The 18529-nt window shown below is 46.9% G+C and overlaps 2 protein-coding genes across 9 annotated transcripts in view; one reads left to right on the top strand and one right to left on the bottom strand.

The window, feature by feature from the left end:
- Positions 1 to 13192, bottom strand: part of SHLD1 (shieldin complex subunit 1) — a 95221-nt gene extending 82029 nt beyond the window's left edge. The window contains exon 1 of one of the 3 annotated variants that reach the window (XM_077313147.1): positions 13050 to 13192. The gene's annotated coding sequence lies outside the window, so the exon portion shown is untranslated. Of the gene's footprint in view, positions 1 to 11512; positions 11561 to 13049 lie in introns of those variants that run through there. The other 2 variants (XM_077313105.1, XM_077313114.1) reach the window with 2 other exon arrangements.
- Positions 13193 to 13222: 30 nt separating this feature from the next.
- GPCPD1 (glycerophosphocholine phosphodiesterase 1) overlaps positions 13223 to 18529 on the top strand; it is a 57749-nt gene continuing 52442 nt past the window's right edge. For all 6 annotated transcript variants that reach the window (XM_077313045.1, XM_077313070.1, XM_077313054.1 and 3 more), the window contains exon 1: positions 13223 to 13414. The gene's annotated coding sequence lies outside the window, so the exon portion shown is untranslated. The remainder of the gene's footprint in view (positions 13415 to 18529) is intronic.

Raw genomic sequence — 18529 nt, 5'->3', positions numbered from 1 at the left:
ATTTATTTTTATTTATAATTATTATATCTATTTTCCGCCCCATATCCTGAGACTTAGATTTAAGTTGTCTTTGTAGTGGCAGTAGTGCTCTTTTAATCAAAAAGGAAGAGAGTTGAAGCATTTTTGTTAAAAAATGGCATGGAACATTCTTGTTCAGCTGTGCATTAATCTCCTCCCCTAACAACAGCAGCAGCAGTTGGGTATAGTAGTGGGCTTTGAGCCCACCACCCACCACCCTAAGCCCACCACCACCCTAAGGGCCATTCCTAACAACCACCACCCAGCTTTAACTGTAGAATCCAGATCCTCATGCAATTGTAGCAATGCCTGCCGTTTGGGTCAGATTACTTAACTGAAGGCTAACTAAGGTCAGTTGCTGGTACAAGGCAGTTCATAATATGCAAGCAGTGCAAAGAATGCTATCCAGGCAGATGAAAATGTGGAAAGGGAGCCAAACATTGCTGACGCTTATATCGCATCAGATTAGCTGAGAGGAAGCTTCCCGGCCAGCAACGGCTCTTCATGCACCTTGTAAATAAAGATGTTCCAACTAATTTTGGCTTACTTATTCGATTAGGTCATCAGTAGTTTACCTTTCCCACTGAGATTTAAGGTGGATCGTGCATTGCGAGACAATGCACGTCAACAGGAAAGGGACATCCAACAACCAGCACAAAGAGGGTTAGACTGCAGAATCACAATCATCACTGAACGCCTCTGGGCTGGTGGACAATCATTTGAGTTACGCCCATGCAGAAACTGCCAGCTGCCCAGGACCACAGTGGCATCATTCAACTGTGCAGCTATGCCAGCCCAGCACATGGAGTGCAAACACATACACAAAATGGGAGGATGACTAGCCAGCTTAGCAAGTACTGTAGCCCAGAGGTCCCCAACCTTTTTATCACCAAGAACGGGTCAACACTTGACAGAGGCCCGGGGGGGGGTAGTTGCCGAGGGTTGCTGCTGCCTGAGCCCCTGCTCCACTTGCTTTCCCGCCGCCCACTGGGGGGCGCTGCCAGCAGCAGCTGCGCAGTGCCAGGCCGAGGGGGAGCCCCAGCCATGGCAGCCGCTGGAGAGCACCACAGGTGAGCCGGCGGCAGAGCAGCCCCCGAGGCAGCAGCCGGGGAGGAGGATGAGGAGGAGCAGCAGCCCGGTACCGACTGATCCATGGACCGGTCCCGGTCTCCGCACCAGGGGTTGGGGACCACTGCTGTAGCTGACATCTGAGAGTTAGGAATGGCCCTTAGGGTGGTGGAGAAAAACACAAGTGTAGCTCAAAGCCCACCACTATACCCCAATGCACAGCCCCAGAGGATACATGCATCTGCAACTTGGCAGCTTGAAGGGTAGTACTAGGGCTGATTAGCTGCTTGGTGTAGTAGTTAAGGGCAGTGGCCTCTAAGCTGGAGAACCAGATTTGATTCATCACTCCTCAACATGCAGCCAGCTGGGTGATCTTGGGCCAGTGTCAGTTCTCCCAGAGCTCTCTCAACTCCACCTACCTCACAGGGAGTCTATTTTGGGGAGAGGAAGGGTAGGCGATTGTAAGTTGCTTTGAGACTCCTTCAGGTAGTAAAAAGTGGGGTAAAAAAACAGCTCTTTTTGGGAGGTGGATATTGTTTTTAATTTTAAAGAGGGGGCCTAACCTCTCTTGTGCAAGGTGACCAGATTTTAACATTGGTAAAGCAGGACACCAAAGCGGGAGGGGGGGGGTGTTCTTGATTAAAATTTGGTCTATATGGAGCAACAAAAATTTTAATAGAATGCATAGAACACAAATATTGTAATATATATATTTGTAATATATATATTTATATATATTGTAATATATATATTTTAAATTTCAACTTAAGTACAATTTGCAAGGTGCCCCCAGATGTCCCTCCCAAAGTGGGACAATCTGGTCACCTTACTCTTATGGAGCATCCATACTTTAAAACGGTGGTCCCCAACCACCAGGCAACGGCCCAGTGCCAGGCCGCTATGGCCCTGGCACCGGGCCGCAGCTCCCTCTCCCCGCCCCCCCCCCCCGTAAGAAACTTCCCAGGCCACAAGCAAATTGGCCGCAAAAGCAGCCGGTTAGCTTGCGGCCCGGCAAGTTTCTTTTTGTGGGAGGGGGGGAGAGGGAAGCAGGGCCGCACATGCGCGGCCGGGCCGCACATGCACGTTTGCACCATGCGCAGCCGGTCCGCGCATGCGCAGCCAGGTGATCGCCCTCCCTGCTACTGCCGGTCTGCAGCCTCGAGAAGGTTGCGGACCACTGCTTTAAAACATACACACAACTTTGCTCTTGAAATCTAAGGCAGTGTCCCTGCATAAGTGAAGGCAAAAAAGACAGTCCTGAGAAGTCATAAGAAAGCTCAGGCTTTCTAAGAATACCCTGAGCAGAGATTCCTTTGGGGTTTGCATGCCCTCCCCCTAGTCTTATCTCCATCCCATCCTGCTCTTATGTCAGCTCTGGAGAAGAACTGGAACCTTGTTACAGGTTGCCTTGCTTCCCCTGAAGGTGAAGTGAAGGACCCACCAACTTGATCTCTGCCACTAGAGACAGGGGACAATGCTGGGCAGAGGAATGAGGCGAGAGATTAATTTGTTTATATCCCTGTTTTTCTGCCCAGTGAGGACCCAATGTAGATTAACCTATTATGCTCCCTTCCTACTTTTTGACCTCCTAACAACCCTGAGAGGTAGGACAGGCTGCAAGTGAGTGGCTCATAGATCACCCAATGAACTTAAACGGCAGAGTGGACATTTAAACCTGGGCCTCCCAGAACTTAGTCTGAAACTCCAAATACTATGCCACGCTGCAGTGCCAGCACCCTCACAATTCATTGCTAGGCAACAGCCTGGATACTTGTCAGCATGTTATTGGCCTGCTAGGCTTTCTGCTTTCTTTTGATTCCTCACTTCTCTTCTAGATGCAGCCAGCTGGTGACCTTGGGCCAGTCACAGTTCTCTGGCTCTTTCAGACCCATCTTCACAGGGTTTATGTTGCAGGGAGAGGAAGGGGCAGGGGACTGGAAGTCACTTTGAGACTCATGAGGCCTGGTCAGTCACAGTTCTCAGAGCTCTCTCAGCCTCACCTACCTCATAGGGTGTCTGTTGCAGAGAGATAAAGGGGGTAAAGTGGTTGAAAGGAACTTAGAGATTCCTTCCGGTAGTAAAAACCAGAGTAGAAGAAAAAGATCTTCATTCTGCAGGACCTGAACAAGGCTGTCAATGGTGAGATATCAGAGGTTGTTAGTGATGGGGTCATCATAAGCTAGAAGCTTTTATGACACGTAATACACACACAGAAAAGGCCTCAAAGAATGCTTGCAAGAATTGGTTTTCAACCACTGAACCCATTCGCTGAAGGCATTACCTTGCCCCTTCTGATCGGCTTCCTTCTGCTAGCACACTGCAGCGCACAGGAAGGATTTGAATTTGGGGTTAACTTCAGCGGGCATCTGACTCGTTTCCCAAGGAGCAATGCTATCATCCATCAATCCAGATTAAATATCCCTTTTAAAGCGGAGCAACCTTAAATTAATTTTCCATAGCACTCATAATTATAGGCTGTCATGCACTGGGTTTAATTAAAATCAGGGCTGAAATGACCTGTGGATTAGATTCCAGGGCCAGACAAAAGCTTCTAAGACTTAGGGGAGGGGAGGATAAATACAAAGCAGCCAGAACCTAAATGTTGCTACCTATTTATTTGATTTAGTTCTGTTCCTACGACAAAATACTTGTTTATTTCCCTAGATGAACGCCAACCATCCAAAAAGGAGCCGGGAATTTCTTGCAGGAGTCCAGAGCTGCCCCCTCCCCCAGGTAGCTATGACTCTGTCTAGATCAGTAGTTCTCAACCTTCCTAATGCCACGACCCTTTAATACAGTTCCTCATGTTGGGGTGACCCCCAACCATAAAATGACGCAAGAATTTCACAGAAATTAAACCGAAACTGACCAATGGCGTGAAGATCCGTTGTTCATGATTGTATATAAATTGTTCTTTTTCCAGGGTTTCTCAGTTCAGTTCTGCCTCTTGTCCCACCATGCCGATCTCACTATATTCCGCTGCTCCAGACAGACGAACGCTCTCTCAATCTACCCCACAAGGCTGTTGAGTAGATGGCCCCCCTGCCCAAACTGCTTGACCTGCCGCGACCCCTGTGAAAGGGTCATTCGACCCCCAAAGGGGTCCCGAACCCCAGGTTGAGAGTCACTGGTCTAGATTGATTAGAAGCAATTAAGAGGCAGGCAAAACAATTGACATTAAGACACTACAATCCTAAACAGAGTTACAGCCTTCTAAATCCATTTAAGCCAACATGTTTAAAAGGCATGACTCTTTCTAGGACTACACTATCAAACAGCTGATTCCAAAGCTTTGAGACTTTTCATACCTGAACTTCTGATCACTGTTTGTCAGCTATCATTTACTATCTGCTGGATGCCCCATAAAAAACTATGCAAATTACTCTTGGCACATGTGACTAATAGGTGAGCTTCTATGAGCTTCACTGTTAGTACAAGAGGGAGGAGGTGTTAGCTTGAAATCCAGCTGGGTGTAGTGGTTAAGAGCGGCGGCCTCTAATCTGGAGAATCGGGTTTGATTCTCCACTTCTCCATGTCTAGCCAGCTGGGTGATCTTGGGCCAGCCACAGTTCTCTCAGAGTTCTCTCCCTCTCATCTGTTTCACAGAATATTTGTTGTGGGGGAAGGAACAGAAGGCAACCAAAAGCCGCTTTGGGACTCCTTCAGGTAGTGAAAAGCAGGGTACGAAAAACTAGCTCGTCTTTTATTCTCTCTCTCCCCACCCCAGCATTTCAGAACCGAGGGGGAGGGAACATGACCAAAACTATGGCATGGACTGACACAGGTTCCTGTAGCTGGCTCATCCAGAACTACTGGTACAGCCAAAGGTAAGGTTGCCAGCTCTGAGTTGGGAAATACCAGGAGATTTGGGGGGGGGGGGTGAAGTCTGGGGAGGATGGAGTTTGAGGAGGGACATCAGCAGGGTATAATGTTATAGAATCTGCCCTCCAAAGCAGCCATTTCATCCAGGGGAGCTGACCTTGTTCTTCTGGAGATCAACTGGGATAGCAAGATGTCTCCAGGTACCGCCTGGAGGCTGGCAGGTTGAGCAAACAACCATTGGTCTTCTGTAGACTGCTCAGCCTTTATAGCATCCATGTTTTAAAAAACAATTGGAAACGTCATATACAGGGAGAAAAGAGAGCCTAGCGTCTAGAAGAACTAGATGCGGGAGATCTTCCTTCAAATCTTGCCTTGGCTATAAAGTCACTGGACAGTGCAGGACAAACTTTTCTCTCTCAGCCTCTTTCCCTTGCTCTATGGTGTGAGGATAATGACAATGGCCTACCTTACAAACCCATTGTAAAGATTACAAGACCATGAGCACAAAATACATTGGATACCATAAGTGTTAGCCAGATGGTTAGCATCACCAACAGGGTAGTTTTAGCAATGAAGCACATCCTATGGGCCCCGCAAGGTGCCTTCCCCACCATGGATTGGGGCTGTAGCCTCTCTCCTCCCCACTTTTCCCTCTGTGAGGATACTGGGAGGGACACCCTTTTCCACTGTGGAGAGCACTGCTGCCCCCAGTCTGGCTCTTCCTGTGACAAATGTATTCTTCTAGGGCCACGCAAATTCTTAAACTGGCTCTAGTGCAGGGGTAGTCAAACTGCGGCCCTCCAGATGTCCATGGACTACAATTCCCATGAGCCCCTGCCAGCATTCGCTGGCAGGGGCTCATGGGAATTGTAGTCCATGGACATCTGGAGGGCCGCAGTTTAACTACCCCTGCTCTAGTGCTTCGAGCCTCACAAAACCTTAAACTGCTCCTGATCACCAACTCCAGTTCGGGAAATCCCTGGAGATTTGAGAGGGACCTCAGCATAGCACTTCAGTCCATCTTCCAAATCAGCCATTCTCAATCATCTCTGTGTTATGAATTCTGGAGATAAGCTGTAATTCTAGGAGATCTCCAGGTTCTACCTGGAGGCTGGCAATACTAATAATTCTAATAATCCCTAATTCTAATAATCCTGGACCAAAAGGTGGTACAGTAAAGCAAACCCTTGTGCCTCAATTGTGACTGAGTTCTGGCAGTTAAAAACTGGAAAATTAAAGAGGAAAGAACAAGCGTTATGCAGAAATGTTTGCTAGGAAACATGCTGGTACAGCAGAGAACAAAGTTTGAATCCAGTGACACGTATAGCAACTACAACAAAAACAAGTGTTAATATTTAACCAAGAAAACGGGGAGATAAGTTGTCATAAAATCAGTTACCAAAATGAAGCTTCAGCAGTCTGATGTTTTCTGCTTATAAAGAACGTAGGAAGTGGGTGTCACAAATCAGGCCAACCAAGCTCTAAGAGAACAGTTTAAAGGTGGGCTTTTTTTTTTGTCTGCTGTTTACTGGCTAGCGATAGCAATGATCATAACAATGTATAAGCTGTATCAAGTGCCTGGCTTTTAAAAACATATTGCTATGCCTCTGTGCTAAAATAATTCAGCGTGAACACCAGATTTCTGGTACATACCCCAAGCTAGCCTGATCTCATCAGATCTCGAAAGCCCTGTAAAGATACATACTGGAATGAGGAAGAATATCAGGATTGCTACACAGAGGCAGGCAATTACAGCGCACCTCTGAAGGTCTCTTCCCTTGAGAACCTTATGGGGAGGGGTTGCCATAAGTCAGCCAGCTGTGACTTGAGAGCACTTTCCACACTTATAACCTATGGACAGAAGCAATGGGGCCATTACATCTCTATATCCTATCCCTTCTACTGTTACTATGAGCACTATTCTTCGTAGCAATTATGACTTATGGTGGTCATATTGACAGGTGGCTAGTGAATTCACTGAGACTGCATACGCTAAACACTTATGAACACTTGAAATGGGCCACATAAATGCTATGCCATTGACAATGAAGAGAAGAACTGATTATAAAGTTGTGCTGCAAATGCCAGCACAGAAACTGAGTGTTTCCCCCACCCAGCAATATTTGTTCCATATAATATATTTCTGGTAAGGCCTTGGAAGAGGAGCGTGTCTCATGGCCTAAGACACCCACTCAGGGTGGCTGTTCCGCCCCTGAGTACCTCCTCCTCCAACCGGCTTGCCTGTTTGTCCAGCAGCCAGCCAATCACCTTCCATTCCCCACCCCTGACCACCTCCTCCTCCTTCCATTACCCTCCAAGGCTCACAGATCCCTGATGCGTGAGAGCTGACCCTGCTGGTGAGTTTCCTGCTCAAGGGCCTCCAGCCTGCAGCCTTTCCAGGTCCTGGGGAGAGCCCATCCACAGAGTTCTTCTACCCCCACCTCTAATCTAGCTCCTGTGTACCCCTGAACAGGCTTGGCCCCTAGTGCAAACATAAATCCCATGTTTTGTTTGCATATAAATCACAAAGAATGAGTAGGCAGCTACTCTATAGAGATCGACAGGATAAACCACAGCATCTTTGGCAAATGTCAGCAAGATTGTTAGGGCGCAATCAACACTTCAGATCCTTTAGGTGTGGTACATTAATGGCTTAATAGTCTTGGCTCCATAGCCAGAATTTCACGTCAGGGCAGTGCCTCCTTTCAAGAAAGCCAACAGCCTGCCTCTTCCAGCAGGCCACGCCGGATACTGATGTAAAAAGTCTGGCAGGGGGAACCCCAGGACAGTTGTTCAAACAAGTCACACCCATTAATCTTCTTGTCTAACATCTTTTCAGAGGCCAGGTTCTCACTTCCCAAGCTAGTCAAGGCTGCACTCTTTTAAACCACTTCCCTTCACAGAGCACGGGCCATTCAGATCTGTAACTCTGTAGCCTAGGAACACAATCATCATCACAACAGCACACAGTTCTCAACCCTGCTCACATTACAGCGAATGCAGGTATGTGCATCACAGTTGCCAACCTCCAGATGAAGCCTGGGGAACTCCCAGGGCCATTCCGCACGAGTTCAAAGTAGCAGAAGGCTTACAACACTCCTGCCAACAACCTGCAACACTTGCGAAAAAGACCTGTGCGTTCTCAATGTAGCGGCTGCAACAAAGTCCCTCCCCCTGGCTCTCTCCTCCGAACTTCCGGTGAAGCGATTGCCATTTTTTCCCCAGCAGAGCGAGCGGGGAAAGCAACGAACCAGTGAGGCTTCTCTGGCTACAGTCCCTCCACAGAAGTGCTTTAAAGCTCCCCTAAGTCCCCAAGCACAACACAGCCACCTGTTTGCAAGTTCCCTTTATTTTCGGCCGAAAATCGTGTCCATGCGGGGGGGGGGGATTTTCTTTTCACTCGGGGAGCATGGTAACGATGACTCGCCAGCTAGATGGGTCTCTACGTTAGGAAGAATCAAGGCATATTCGTTGCAACGTGTTTTTTTTTTTAACCTGTGCTTAAAGGGAAAGGGGCTTTTCCGGAGCATGATAACAACCGCCCATTGGCTGTTCGTTTGATTGACGGCCAGGGGCGGGAACAAGCACAGAAAAAATTGCTTCCTTTCTGGCGATTTTCGCGAGACCGGAAACCTGTGGGGAACGATTGAAACGCGACTGGATTCCACTACAAATGCAGGTATGCGGAACGCCGAGACTCCACTATTTAAAATAGCGTCTCCGCTTTGTGAAAGCAATTGGCAACATTGGTCCTTGTGCGGAAAGGCCCCCAGTGTTACAACTGATCTCTAGACTACAGAGACCAGATCTAGAGGAAATGGCCATTCTGGAGGGTAGACTCTGTTTCGCATCCTTGTTGAGCTGCCTCCCTTATCCAAACTTCACCTTCCCAAGGCTCTGCCTTCAATCCTTTAGGAATTTCCTGAGCTAAAGCAGGCAAACTTTATGTGCATATGCCTGCTCATAAGGAGTCAATGTGTATTATAAAGGAAGACGGGGGTCAGTACCTGGGTCAATGTGGGGTTTAAATCACACACTGATCTGTACATGCATTGGAATTAACATGAGAATCACTCAAGACATGTATGAAGAAAAATTGAGCATACGCTTAACTACGTTTGAGTCCAGTGTCACCCTTGTCCAACAAAGGCTTATTCAAGGTGTAAGCTTTTGCACAGCACACTTTATTGGACAATAAAACAGGAGTTACAAGACCACATACGTTAGTAAAGCATGGGTCATGGATTAGTACACAGCGTAATGCACAGGACTTATTTCAAGTGACACTGAAAGTTAAAAACCCCTTCAGCTGTTAGTGTTTCTAAATTAATGTTTGTCCTGAGCAAGCCTGACAATTAATGGTTGTTCTCATTCATAATGATTGCTATACTGCAGTCCCTTGGACTGCAAGGTGAACAAACTGGTCAGTCCTGGAGGAGATCAGCCCGGACTGTTCCTTAGAAGGCCAGATCCTGAAGATGAAACTCAAATACTTTGGCCACCTCATGAGAAGGAAGGACTCCCTGGAGAAGAGCCTAATGCTGGGAGTGATTGAGGGCAAAAGAAGATGGGGACGACAGAGAATGAGGTGGCTGGATGGAGTCACTGAAGCAATAGGTACAAACTTAAATGGACTCCGGGGAATGGTAGAGGACAGGAAGGCCTGGAGGATCATTGTCCATGGGGTCGCGATGGGTCGGACACAACTTTGCACCTAACAACAACATACTGGTATGGCTGATCCAGACGGAGAGAGACCATGACATGGAGAACCTAATTAAACTTTTTGCACTGGTAAACAGAGCTTGTATGTAATGAAATAGAAAATCGCATTGATAAAGAGAAAGGGGCTATAACCTACACCATTGTCCTGCTGCATACTACTATAAGTATGCTCCAGACTATGTAGCTTCTGTATCTCTCAATGTATCATGTTTAAAAATGCATGCTTCTGATTCAGCTTTGTTTGCGATTTCTGCTTGTTTTTGGATTTCTGTAGTCCAAATCCCATTGAATTGATTATACTTGATTTACACAATGTAATCTGCTTGGAGTCTCAGAGAGAAAAGGCAGCCTATAAATAACCTACAACTACTACTAGCAGTTTTTTTAAAGTCTGCCTTTCTCTCTGAGACTCCAAGCAGATTACGTAGTAGTAGTAGTAGTAGTAGTAATGCCACTCTTATACCTATTGGAGGACTTTGTATATAGCTATGTTAAGAAATGTTGTGGGAAATGATATGATATGCAGAAAGCAACTCAACTATAATAAAGTGGTTTTCTTAGAGATAATCAGGATGATGTTCCTACCCTCCACAAAGACGCTGGCTGCAGTCAACAGCAATCACTCTATTTACCTTAAAAGATTATATCCACTGTTAGTTTAACTACTTTCAAGCAAGGTCAATAAATACTACTGTTCTGATCCTGACTCAATTTGGTTTTCCTCTAGCCCAAAGTTCCCTTGACTGTCACAAGGGCATCTTCTACCAATGGAACAGCGCCCTGTATCAGAGAAACCAGAGGTGACGGCACATTTTGTGAGTGAGGGTGAGAATGAACCTTCTCTCACAAACATAGTCTGCCCTCCCCTAACTTATAGCTATCAAGCAGTGAATTAAGACACTAAATCCGGCCTGAGGTCAAGCAAACCAATCAGGCCACAAGTCCATGGGAGGCAAGCAAGGATTACATCAAAGCAAAGTCAAAATAAAGGGAGGAACCAGAATCAGCAAGGCAGCCTAATTTTGGAAGTGACGGACTTCTCAGACTTCAGAAAGGGGACTATAGTCAGAGAGCTAGATAGGCCAAGACCCTGAACATCCTTCCTTTCTACTGCTCTGATGTGCAGTGCTGACAAAGACACCCAAAGGAGTCTCAACGTGGCTTGCCTTCACCTTCCCTTTCCTCTCCCCCAACAGACATCCTGTGAGGGAGGGGAGGCTGAGAGCACCCTAATATTACTGAAGAAGAAGGTTGCTATATGCTGCTTTTCTCTACCTGAAGGAGTCTCAACGTGGCTTACATTCGCCTTCCCTTTCCTCTCCCCACAACAGACACCCTGTGAGGGAGGGGAGGCTGAGAGAGCCCTGATATTACTGCTCAGTCAGAACAGCTTTATCAGTGCTGTGGCAAGCCCAAGGTCACCCAGCTGGCTGCATGTGGGGGAGCAGGGAATCAAAACCAGCTACCCATATTAGAAGTTGGCACTCCTAACCCTTATACTAATCTGACTCTAATTCTAAAATTCACTTAAGGGAATCTTCCTTCCAGCTTGACACCTTCTCTCCCCACTGTACTCTCTCTTGGCACCAAGATAGCAGGACATGCCTACAGCATCTCTATTGCATCCTAACTAGTTTTTAGAATCCTATCTCTACTCTATCCCAAGAATGGAGTTCTTTACAATAAGGGACTCAAGAGTAGTTTGCAAAGATAAAGGAGGCCTCTTTCTTTCTTATCAGCACACACAAACCAGATAGGCTCTGCTGCCTTATGTGCCCTGAGCACTCTGCTTACCCACAATGTATCTTCACTAATAATAAGCCAACAAAATATGAGGTTAACCACAAGACAGATTTTGCTACTGCATCTTCCACATTACCATCAAGTTGTTCAAACTGAAGAATGTAACCCCAAGGCAGTAGGTTTATGACCCCGGAATATAATTAATTGGGCCCTTAAGTCAGCTGACCTCAGAGGACAATGCTATTGGATACTTCTACAGAAAGTGTGGCTCCCCTGATTTCCATTTTGAGCTTAGTGTTGCTGCTGTGATATGGAAGCTTTTGTGAGCTTTTGTATGCAGGCACACTTCCTTAGACATTCCTGCTAGTTCCTCTCAAATGTGCCTCGCTGAGTTGCACCCAAAACAAAACCCCAGCGATCCTTTTTCCTCATTCCCAGCTTAACGCAAACACAACAAGGTGCCAGTTGCATCCAAAATTGGTCCTGCTGCTTCACGCCAACACGGCGACCCACTGTAATCTGCAAACACAGGATGCAATTTTTGTTTGCTGAACACATTTAGAGTCCAGTGGCACCTTTAAGACTATCAGAGTTTTATTCGAGCTACAAGCTTCCATGTGCATGCACACTTCCTCAGATACAATATCATGGAATGAAAGTAATCAGTTCAAACTTATAGGTGGAGTGTGAGAGTTAATTAGCATACAGCATAATGAAAATGGCTCAGGTTCCAGGGGTCAAATTTAGAACCCAGTGGAACCTTTAAGACCAACAAAGGTATTCAAGGTATATGAGCTTCTGTGTGCATTAACACTTCCTCAGAAACAATGTCATGGAATTTAAGTAATCAGTTCAAACTTATAGGTAGAGTAACAAAACCAGAGTCCAATGGCACCTTTAAGACCAACAAAGATTTATTCAAGTCATGAGCTTTTGAGTGCGTGCACCCTTCCTCAGAAAAAATACAATAAAATCAGAGTCCAGTAGCATCTTTTAGACCAACAAAATGTCATCCAGCACTCTGCTTGCACTCAAAAGCTCACACCTTGAATAAATCTTTCTTGGTCTTAAAGGTGCTACTGGACTCTATTTTTCTTGTGCCACTTCAGACCAAAACAGCTACCCCCTTGAATTTATAGGTGGAGAGTGAGAGTTAATTAACATACAGCATAATGAAAATGGCTCACAGATTCCAGTGCTCACATTCAGAGTCCAGGGGCACCCTTAAGACCATCGAAGTTTTATTCAAGGCATATGAGCTTGTATCTGAGGAAATGTGCATGCACCCAAAAGCTCATATACCTTGAATAAAACTTGGTTGGCCTTAAAGGTACCCCTGGGCTCTAATTCTGCTGCGCTACTTCAGACTAATGCCGCTACCCACTTGAATGGAGCCTATTTTGTTTGCGGAGTTCTCCATAAACCCTTCGTCCTCCTTTTGGGTGATCCAAAAAAGGCGGGGGGAGGGGAAGGGAGAAGTTCCTCTTCCCGCTTTTTTTTGTTGTTTTTAACCCAACATTTCGCCTCATAAGAGGTCGCGGCGACGCATTTCACAACCTTGCCGTCCTCCTTCCCTAAAAATTATGACGAAATGATTCACCTCCCCCCCCACGGCCCCCCCCCGCCCATACAGCTCGGCCCCGCCCCCCGCTCCTCAGGCCCCGCCTCCTCACCTCCCGCGCCAAAGCGCCGCTTTCGAGGAAAGCCGCCGCGCTGCTCGGCCGTCCGCTTGGCCCGCCGCCCTCGTCGCCTCCCTTCCCCTCCGCCCTGCGACGCCCTCGCCCCCTCCGCCCGACGCCGCCCTCCCATTGGCCGCGCCGGTCACGTGGGGCTTGGTACCCACTGAGCGGCTTTCCCTCCGCCCGGCGGCGGCGGCCGCCGCCTCAGCCTGGGCGGCTGTAACCGGTTTGGGGCAGGAAGCGGCTCAGTCAGTCCTCGCAGGCTCCGGCGCGAGCTGCGTGAGGGGGCAGGAGGGGGCCGCCGAGAGCCGCTGCAAAAAGCCGACCCCCCCCCCTCCTCCCACCTGCTCCGCTTCCAGGTTCGTCACAGAAACCCTCCAGCTGGCAAAGCCGGATCCCCCCCCCCTCCCCACCCCGCGTCCTTTGTGCGCCTCTTCAGCCGCTCTTGGGCTGCGGCGGGGAGGGATGCTCCGGGGAGACCCCCGCCGGGCCAGGGGCTTCGACGCCTCCCCCCTTGGCTGGGTCTAGGCGGGAGGTCGGGAACCCCTTGGCACGACCCCCCTTCCCAGCACCTGACGGGCTGCAGCCTGAAGGGGGGGGGAGGAAAGAGCAGCTTCCTGGGAGGAGTGAGTCAGGGTTTGAAACGTGGCCTTTTCTGCGCGGGCGCCTCCGGTTGGATGGGGGTACTGTGGAGATATATTTAGAACTGTTACTAGTGTTCAGTCATTTTTCTCCAGGGGTTCTGGCTGGGTGAATCAGTGTGGGAAAGTGAGCCTTTATGCGTTGGTCCTCACGTTGTATTGTGGTTCTGTATGTATATATGTATGTGTATGTCTGTATATATATATTTAAAAGTATTGCAAGTGTCCAGTCTTTTGACCCAGTCTGGCTAGTTGAATCAGTGTTGAAAAAGAGAGCTTTTGTGCATGATATTGTGGTTCTGTATATTTGTGTGTGTATATAAATATAGATAGACATATATATGTATATATATATATTAAAAGTATTGCTAGTTATTTAACTACTCCGACCTTGGGGGGGGAGAGAAAGTGAAATGTCATGCTGTCTTGTGGTATATTGTGCAAAGTATTGATTTGTTGTTGTTTCTGCTGTGATGCTGGTTGTCATGCAAGGCGTTCTAGCTGACGCATGAGCCTGCTGCTGGCTTTTCTTCATTTCCCCCTTCACCTGCACAATAGCCCTGTGAAGTGGATTCCAGTGAGAGATGGTAACTGACCTGGGGGTCCATGGTTGAACTGTGGGTTTGACCTGGGTTTTTTTTTCTCTCTGCTCAAACTTTCTCAGCATTATTTATTTATGTGCAGCATTTATTATAGTCTGCCTGTGGCTGTGTTTGTGTGTACCCATCTTTAATCCTACTCAGGGTATAACCTAGTTTAAATGATTTATGGTTGGTCTTTCTTACCACCTGGTGCAAATAAAGGCAGTAGGGCTTCTGCAGTTCTCATCAGCTGTGTAGAAGGAAGTTGGGCAGGTGCATGCGGAGGATGCTGACATCATCTGTGTTGGGAAGCAATGAAATGCACAAAGCCTGGAGGGGTAGCCATGTTAGTCTGCTGCAGCAAAAATAGGCGGGATTCTAGAGGCACTGCATAGAATAGCAAAGTTATGTTCCATACTAATAAGCTTTCATGAACTAGGCTTCTTCAAATGCTATGAGCGGTTCTTCTCTGTGCTTTCACTTTACGTAGGAAGTTTGGGGGAGTGGAATCAAGATGCAGGACCTGTGTCTTTCCGTCTAGCAATTATTCCACATACCTCTCCTTTTATTTGGGAAAACGCTAAGCTGGTTTAAAGAACAGTGGCAGTGATTCTAGTATGGCCTATTAGCATGCGGACCACTCAATTTCTGACTTCCCCGTGGGCTGCTGGTGTACTGCATCATGCTCCTTATCAGTTCAGGAGAGTGCAATCTTATCTCTGAGGTCAGAGCTGAAGGAGAAAAGTAGACTTTTGTATGGAAAGGGTCAGCCCTTCACTCCAGTCTTAACTGCTTCACACGTTGACATGAAACAGGATTTCCTTTTGAGTTATAGTCATAACACAGCTATGTTTTCTGGAATAATCACTTATTCTCTGTCACGCCGTCCCCCTCTTCTTATGGGAATGGAGTCTGAATCCTGTTGCTTCAGACCTCATGACCAGGGGGCTTTGGTGAACGTTCCTTTAACGGAAAACACATTCCTTGCATTCGGAGACAAGGCTAGGCTCTAGGACCCTTCTTCCTGATATCTCATGTTTCGATTTATGGAGGAAAATTCAGCATTGTGTACTTCTCTTATGTCTGAATTGGTTCAGCCCTGTCATGTCCTATCTCCCCTCCCTGCAGAATCCTGTAGGATCATTGCATTGATTCGTCTTGTTCCTGGTTACTCAATTTGGTGGCTTAATGTATTGTGGTAGGAGGGCAAATTAGAAAGAAGTCTTCAAATCAGTACCTTGTCCCCGTTTACCCCTGTGTTGCACAGTATCTAATGCAGGGTGCCAAATGCTTTCAGAAGCTGTCACGGAGCTGGGGGGAAGCCAACAAAAAAAGCAGAGGGCTCCAGTGAAGGAGTTTTATTTACTTCTGCTTGCTATGGTCACCGATATGAGTGCAGAAGAAATGTGTTAAAGGTCTTTCCACGTGATGTAATGTTGTATGTTGTGATAAAAAGTTCTGTGTTACTGTACCCAGCTGATAGTGGGACATCTATGCAGCTAGGGTAGAATATGACCACGTCAAAAGCTTCTTAAGTGGGAGGTTGTGCATCAGCCCTCTCCTGTCCTTGTCTTTTCATCATATATTGGGTTTTAATTTGGACAGAGGTGAACGCTTCTGAAGTCTGGAGCCAGAACAACAACATCAAAGAGCCAGTTTGGTGTAGTGGTTAGGAGTGCGGACTTCTAATCTGGCATGCCGGGTTCAATTCTGCATTCGCCCACATGCAGCCAGCTGGGTGACCTTGGCCTCGCCACAGCACTGATAAAGCTGTTCTGACCGAGCGGTAATATCAGGGCTCTCTCAGCCTCACCCACCTCACAGGGTGTCTGTTGTGGGGAGAAGAAAGAGAAGAGGACTGTAAGCCGCTTTGAAACTCCTTCAGGTAGAGAAAAGCAGCAAATAAGAACCAGCTCTTCTTCTTCTTCTTTACCAAAGACATAAAAGTGACGCGTTTTGTATGCATCCTCTGCTCTTTATAAAAAGCATATTACCTTCCATTCCCAAATTATCTTCTGAATCCCGTAATGCTGATGTAGACTGTCTAGGTGTGAACCTGTATTGATTATTTGAATGGCCTTGTAAGCAGGCACTGCTGCAAACCTGAGCTAGAAAATCTGTGGCCTCTGTTTTCTTAATTGTGTTCTTCAGTCATTCCATTGATTTTGTGGTGTTATATCATGTTGGCTTGTGGTGCTGGAGTTTGTGTTTAAACGAAATCTCCAGAATAGTTGGCGGGCACTCTTTTTGTATTAAGTTTTTTTCCTTCCCCTTGACATAAAATAGTCAAGTTGTAAACAAACAACCTTTAAGTTTTGCTGCTGGCACTGCAAGCTGACTGTCCATTTGGTAATGCTTTTGAGTGGATACTGCACTGCTGTTTTCTAGTAGCTGTTGGGACTCCTTTAATCTTGGAAGCATTTGAAACTGCTTTTTGAATGTTTAAGCTTAAAAGATGGATCTGAGGTCCATGTCTGTTAACCTCACTCTGAGAAAAGTCAACTAGGATTTTTATATATTAATAATATATTGACTGATATCACTTCAGGCTTGCTCATCTTTTCCCTACCTCTAAAGGAAGTGGAACGCTTGGTGTGCAATAGTGTTCTTAATAAATTGTAAACCATCGGCAGCTTTGAAGCAATTTGTAATGCAAATGAACAGCAGCTACCGATTACAGTAACAAACAGGGCCAGCCAACCGGATGTGAGTGACACTGGGACCTCTGGGAACTTCCCACTTGGCTCCCGGCAGCATTGCTGATCCTTGGGACTTTTTCACCGTGCATCTCAGCCACTCTTCCAAGTCGAGGCATGGACAAAGGGCAGTTTGATCATCTCTCCTGTGAACAGAAGGAAAGGCCCTTTCCCAAGCCCTTCCCTGATTAGGCATCTCGTCAGCTCACTCATGTGAACAAGCTGAGAATTTTGTGGACGGCTGCAGTGCCTAGAGGAAAGCGTCTGCCAAGGCCTCTGGTGCTACGCACGCCACAAAGGAAAGAAATGAAGAGGCCTTTGCTCCTGCCTTCTACTGTGAGACCAAAAGAGAGGGGCGTGCCTCTGGAGCCTTGTTGAAAATGGGTGACCTGGATAGTTAAATAATCACAGGAGAACTTTAAGCTTTCTTGTTCCCTCCCAAGCAAGAAGTTGAACCTGTGAGATTCTGGTATGCCCTCTTCTAGTGGATAACTGTGTTGGTCTGAAGAAGCATGACAAAATTGTGAGTCCAATGGCACCTTTAAGACCAACAAAGATTATTTTCAAGGCACGAGCTTTCGTATGCATCATACCCTTCCTCAGACAATGGAACAGGGAGCATAAGAGTACAGTTATAAGGAGAAAGTAAATTAGTAGCAAATTAGTAAAAACGACATATATTTAGGATGTTGTGATGCTGTTTACTAATTTGCTACTAATTTACCCTGTTCCATTGTCTGAGGAAGTGTGCATGCACACGCAAGCTCACGAATAAATCTTCGTTGGTCTTAAAGGTGCCATTGGACTTAGAATCTCATAGTAGGCATTCCTTAAAGCATCTTAAAAAAACCCCCACAAAATGTTTGGTGCAATCCAGAACTTTTAATAAATAATAATAAATCTTCAGTATCCTGTTCCTCCTGGTAGCTATTGGCAGGTAACAACACAGATTAAACTCAGAATTATATTTTAAAAGTGTGATCATTGAAACATTTATATATGTCATCAGTCCCATTCAGTAGAACTAGAGGGGGGAGGGGCTTTCAGAACTTTCTCGGGGAGACAGATTTTCCTTCTACCCCAGCCACGAAGCCGGCACTTTTTGTTCTGTTTGGTTTCAACCGTAGACCTGGTGGAACAGGTATGTCGTGCAGACATTGAAGAGCTGGTTGAAGTCTCATAGGGCCCTGATCACTTTCCAAGGAGCGTTCTAGCCTGGGGCCAAGGCTGAGAAGACCCTGGCCTTTGCCGAAGCCAATCTCACCTTTTGGGCCAGGGCTCCTAAGCTGGTTTTGCTTTAATGGCCTCAATGCGCGTTGAGGGACGTAGTGGACAAGATGGTCCCACAGATATGCTGCTTAGGTCTTTGAGGATTAGCTCCAAAATCTTGAACCTGACCTGATCTCTAATCTGGAACCCTGCTGGAGGTGGTGGTGGCAGCCTGGATCCTACAGTCCCCCAGAGTATTCGTTCTGGGGAACTTTAATGTCCATGCCAAGCTGTCTTCTAGAAATGGGTTGGACCTGGTATCAGCCATGGTGACGTTAGGGCAGTTG

This window comes from Paroedura picta, chromosome 1, assembly GCF_049243985.1.
Source record: "Paroedura picta isolate Pp20150507F chromosome 1, Ppicta_v3.0, whole genome shotgun sequence".
In the NCBI taxonomy this organism is placed as follows: domain Eukaryota; kingdom Metazoa; phylum Chordata; class Lepidosauria; order Squamata; family Gekkonidae; genus Paroedura; species Paroedura picta.
Note: the sequence above shows the minus strand (reverse complement) of the source record. Positions and strands in the feature narration are given on the sequence as shown.